A 5,746-nucleotide genomic window follows, 5' to 3' on the forward strand; every position below is an offset into this window, starting at 1 on the left:
AATTCCACGCCTCTTAACCCATAAACCTATGATAATTAGTGACAAGAACAAAAATTAAAAACCCCAGTCTACTGAAAGAAAGCCTTCTACCAATTGAAAAATCTTTGCCAATTCAGGAAAAGAAATCGATTTTTTATACCTATGTAAGTCTTCTCTTCAAGTGTCACTTTTTTTCCTTTAATAAATTTTCAAAACTCTACTTTGTAAATTACTGCAATCGCTATTCTTTGCTCAGATTTTCCACCAAGTACATAGCTGTTATTATAGCCCCTCACCCTAGACCACTATGATCCTTAGAACCATGGATCATGAGAGCTGATCATCTGGCCCAAGCCCTTCATGTTACAAATGAGAAACTGCTGCACCATGGTCCTAAGGTTCTCAGCAAACTCCGGTATCCTCTTGGGACACGCTGGGGGATTTGGCACTCTTCCCTAAAGTGTTTTCTCCTCTGGTTTTCACTTCAGGTGCAACATCAGCTACTTAGAAGAATGGCTTAAAGATAAGAATTTACAAAATAGCTTAGCCAAGGAAACTTTGGAACCCCTCTCTCAGGCAGCCTGGTTGCTTCAGGTCAAGAAGACCACAGACAGTGATGCCAAGGAGATCTATGAATGCTGCACCTCCCTGTCTGCTGTGCAGGTGACCAGGCTTGCTTGCTGTCTCCCTGGATCTTTGCTGACAGATCAGTATGCTTGGCATTGCCCTTCCTGGCTTAGCCAGCTGCGGGCACATCTGACTGTCTGTGGTCTCTGGGGAGCATACTTATCCCATCCGTGTATCTAATAGGTATTTATTATATACAAACCCTCAGTCTGAAAAACACAAAAATGTAAATGATGCGTTTCCTGCCCGCTAAACTCACAGATGTTTGTGTGAGTAGGGTGGGCAAATGAGAGGTGGGGAGTCTGGAATGGGCGAGTTCTCTGACTGTTGTCTAACTATGTGATTTGTCCTTGCTTCCTTCTATGTTCTTCTTCCCTTGTTTTCTCTTTTCTTATAAATAGATAAAACATAGTTCCTAAGCGAAATTACAGTATAAAAGAATTACCTGTGTTTACCAACGGTTCCCAAACCACTGGAACCATTATTTCATGGACAGAATTGTTCTTTTCCATGGTCTGACACCATGTTATGTTTGCAGATCATAAAGATCCTTAATTCATACACACCTATAGATGACTTCGAGAAAAGAGTGACTCCATCCTTTGTTCGCAAAGTACAGGTGAGATCCTTAAGGATGCGCCTTTTAATTTTACCACATAAGTATTGATATTTAATTAACATTATAGAAACCCAGCATTAAAGTACATTACTCAGTGCACAAATGAAAAGCACCCAGCTCAAAGGCAGCAGGAATTTTTCCCTGTCAAATTCTCCCAGGTTTCAGAATCCATTTAGTCCTGGTGGGAAGGGAATAAAAACACCAAAACCATGACTCACATCAGCATGTCTTGTTTCTTATCCATTCTGGAGTAATATGCAGGTGGACAGAGGCTGAATGGAACAGGAAGACCCATGTGTCCATTCTCCTTATATAATCCCTAAAGTGTCTCCCCTAATGAACTAGGGCAGCAAATCTCAAAGTTTCGTTCAAGGATCCCAGGAGTCGTTGAGACCCTTTTCGGGGTTCTGCAAAGTCTTCCTTTTTCCGAGTATATATCTGTGTGAGGCAGGATTTTATATACATACTTCAACTAAAATAACACATCACAACAGATTGGAAGCAGAGGCAGATTTGATATATTATATGTCTTTCATTGAGTCAGACATTAAAGAGATTTACAAAAATATAAAACACTACCACTTCTCACTAAATTTGTTTTGTATTGGAAAATGATATTTAGCATGTATTGGGATAATCATTTTAATGAATGGATATATATATATATATATATATATTTTTTTTTTTTTTTTGTCTTTTGTCTTTTTTCGTGTCCGGCACCGGATTGCAACCCTCAGTGTTGCCCCTGTACCGGACCGGGGACCGGCAACAGGATTGCAACCCTCGGTGTTGCTCCCGCGCCTCGCTCAGCCAGTGAGCGGGAACCGGTCTGTATGTGGGATCCGAACCCTCGGGCGGGAGCGCCGCTGCGCTTCCCAAGCGGTGCACTATCCAGTGCGCCACCGGGCCGGCCCTGAATGGATATTTTTTAAATGTTTTTAATTACTAATATGGTAAATATCAATAGTTATACCCATATACACAAAAGCTCTTTGGAGTCTTAAATAATTTAAAGGGGTTCTGAGACCAAAAAAGTTTATAAACCACTGAATGAGGATGAAAGATGGGTTCAGTAAAAATGTAATACTTGAAATCTAGTCATGTTTGGGCTTAGAATTATGTCATGAGAATAGATAAGAATAGAAAACAGATTTACAACAGTCCATCCTGTGGGAAATTAACTTGTGAAGTGAAACAGAGCAAGTAAGTGTTCATTAGAGCTGATCTGGAAGCCCTGGATAGACTATTTCACCTTGGAACTGTGCTGTTAAAAGCCCTTGTACATGTGTCAGCTCACATGATTTTGAAAGTCGTTCTTCACCAGAGATGGAGTTGTTGTGTTTTCCTTACTCTTGACTTCCAGGTAGCAGAAAAGCAGAATGCACTGGTTTCATTATTCATTTTTCATTTGGTTCTAATTTCAGGCTCTCCTAAATAACCGGGAGGATTCATCACAGCTGATGTTGGATACCAAATATCTCTTTCAAGTCACGTTTCCTTTTACCCCCTCTCCGCATGCTCTGGAAATGATCCAGATCCCCAGCAGTTTTAAGCTAGGCTTTCTCAATAGATTATAGCAGGAGGAAAAGTCAATGCACTTTTTCCTCAAAACCTACATGAATGTGGTTTATTAATTGGAACTGGAAATGCTTGGAATGTGATTTAAGGAAGAAAACAGAGTTCTCCCAACTGGGCCACATCCTCTCTTACGGAGATGGTGCTGCCACTGTAATTTGGTAAGAATTAACACACACCAGCTGTCGTTGGAAAGGCCCTGTTTAGCTTTGCAGTCCCAGCTGGCTTTTATTTGGAATCTGTGGAAGGCTTACGTTTTCTTCCAGGGGCCTCTTAGTCTATTCTATCTTGTGACAGGGCTCCACTCAGAGGGAGTGAGATCTGGGGATACAGCGGCTCCCAAGTTCTCTAAGGTTCATGTGAAGCCCAGGTACACTGATGAAGCCACAAGTGGGTTCCAGGGCTGAGTCTTCCAGAAAATAATGCCGTTTGGCCACCAGGGCCTGCCACGAGGTCGTCTTGCCCCATGCCTGCTTCGGAGTGGGGAGGGTGTTGGTTCATTGATTCTTTTTACTAAAAGTGCCCCTGCATAAAAAAAAAAATTTCTTATTTCAGACCCCTCTAATTTTTAAGAGAATATTCAAACTGAAATGAATCATGAAGTATGTTTATGTATATATCTATTTAAAACTACTATATTATTAAAGCTTAATTGCCATGCCATTTATCATTTTTTCTTCTGAAAGAACATTTCTTTAAATTTTATCTGCCAACATATTCACCATAATTTTTCATTGTTTAATATCTTTTATTACTAAGTTTTAAAAGGCAACCCAAATGATTTTCTCTATTTAATCCACATTCCAATATATTTATTTTTTAATTGAGAAGTCTGTATTTTGAGAAGTCTGTATTTTCTAAGTTTTTATGGAACTGGCTATTCCTTGTCCCCCCAAACCTCCTTGTTTCTTCCTTTCGTAGCAAAAATGTCATTTGATGAGCACTCCTAGCCTATGGCCTGAGGACCCCTCACTTTTCTGCACCACCCCCAGAACACCAGCCCCCTCCTGCTTCTGACAGTCACAGGCAATAGCTTTGGTTCTAGAATACAGACATATGTCTTGGGAGTGGGAATAATACATGATTATGAAGCAACATCACCCCACTACTATGCAATAACGTCTTTTCATATTATGATTGTGTTCAGTTTATTTCAATACATTGTATAAGAAAAAATGAAAAGCAGAACTTTGTAATACTTCTATCAATAAATTACCTTGAATGAATTGGGTCAGATTCTTTTCATTGCCAGATTACATGTCTCTTAAGTGCACACGTTTTATGCCTTTCTTAAGGGTTGTACTTACAGATGCTAGAATCTTTACTGATTCATAATATCTCATTAAAAATATGTAAAAATGTTTAGAGAGGAAGTAAAGATGTCTTAAGTGCTGCCTAGGCTGTGTCTCCATGGGGCTCCCAGACTGCATCGGAATGAGGGCTACTTGGCCGAGAGTTGGCTAGGTTTCTGATCCTCAGTCATGGCCTCAGTGCCCTTTCCAGACCTTCCCCACACCAGGAAGCACATCACTCTTCCTTTTAGCTCCCATAACTCAGGGTTCACGCCTACTTTACAGCACTTACCCCGGGCTGGGAGCAACGTTGCCCATTTCCCCTGTGGGCCTGTGAGCTCCTGGAGGCGGGTACCACATCACAATCGTCCTCGCACTCATCTTCATGCTGGTGAGAAGGGAGAGAACTGAAGGAGCAAAGTCCTACCGGAGGTGGCAGGGATTGGGGCAGGGGAGGGTGCCGTAGGAAAGAGTAATTTTATTTGGGGACAAGGAGGCCTGTGTAGGCTGTGGAGTTTATGCATGGAGAAGGGGGGAGAGGGAGGCGCTCACCTCACAGTCTCGATCGGTTCTACAAAGCAGAAGATGGGAAGGGTGGCCAAAATTGAGAGGTGCTGATAACATGGAATCATGGGTGAGTGTTAGTTTTGCTCAGTGGAGTAGGTCTGGATTCACAGAGCTCAAACCTGCCAAACTCTACCTCCTGCAAAAGGTGGAGAACTGGGCCCAAGAAGTGGTCCATGGGGATTATGAGAGGACCTGGCAGCATGGATGAGCAGAAGCCTCCAGGGGTGAGTGGGTGATGCAAATGGTTGCCCTGCCGGTGGGGAGGCACCAAGCAGGCTGAGCTGTAATGCCCAGATAAGGAGCTTAGATGTGAGCTGTGAGCTGTTCACACCTGCAGCTCCAACTTCTTGCCTTTCTGCTCCTCCGCTCCAAGTGTTCCCTCTGTGGAAGGTACGTTTGTGTTAACATTTAATCAGAATACTTGGGCTTTCTTAAATGCTCAGAAAAGTGTCCAATGTGTACATCCGAGGTGTTAACGGGTCTTTCTGTGAGGTGGGAGCACGAGTGAGGGTTTTTTGCTGCTGTTAATCTGTGTATTCTAATTTTTCTACAATTCATGTTAATTTATTTTGAAATAATAAAAAGGCATTTTGTTTTCTAAATATATTAGTATTGGCATCAGGAAAAAACTTAGGCATCTTTAAAACAATTTAATGAGTTTTAAAAGTTGATGCGGGTGATACTTTACATGACGACGTAAGCTTCACAGTGCAGTTTATGGAATAAAAAGGTTTTTTTTTTTTGTCTTTTTTCCATGTCCGGCACCGGATCGCAACCCTCAGTGTTGCCCCCGTACCGGACTGGGACCGGCAACGGGATCGCAAGCCTCGGTGTTGCTCCCGCGCCTCGCTCAGCCAGTGAGCGGGAGCCGGTCTGTATGTGGGATCCGAACCCTCGGACGGGAGCGCCGCCGCGCTTCCCAAGCGGCGCACTATCCAGTGCGCCACCGGGACGACCCTCCCCTTTCCATCTGGTATTTTGTGTATTGGCATTTCCTTTTCAAAAAGTTGATGCGGGTGATACTTTACATGACGACGTAAGCTTCACAGTGCAGTTTATGGAATAAAAAGGTTTTTTTTTTTTGTCT

At 42.5% G+C, this 5,746-nt stretch overlaps 1 long non-coding RNA gene across 1 annotated transcript; it reads left to right on the forward strand.

Moving 5' to 3' along the window:
• Window positions 1-224: 224 nt before the first annotated feature.
• Window positions 225-4,026, forward strand: LOC103601723. Its single transcript, XR_551471.1, has 3 exons — window positions 225-642; window positions 1,145-1,225; window positions 2,650-4,026. It is a non-coding gene; the product is annotated as an uncharacterized LOC103601723 (long non-coding RNA).
• The last annotated feature ends 1,720 nt before the right edge of the window (window positions 4,027-5,746 follow it).

The sequence above is a fragment of the Galeopterus variegatus genome, unplaced genomic scaffold, assembly GCF_000696425.1.
Source record: "Galeopterus variegatus unplaced genomic scaffold, G_variegatus-3.0.2 Scaffold3852, whole genome shotgun sequence".
Lineage (NCBI taxonomy): Eukaryota > Metazoa > Chordata > Mammalia > Dermoptera > Cynocephalidae > Galeopterus > Galeopterus variegatus.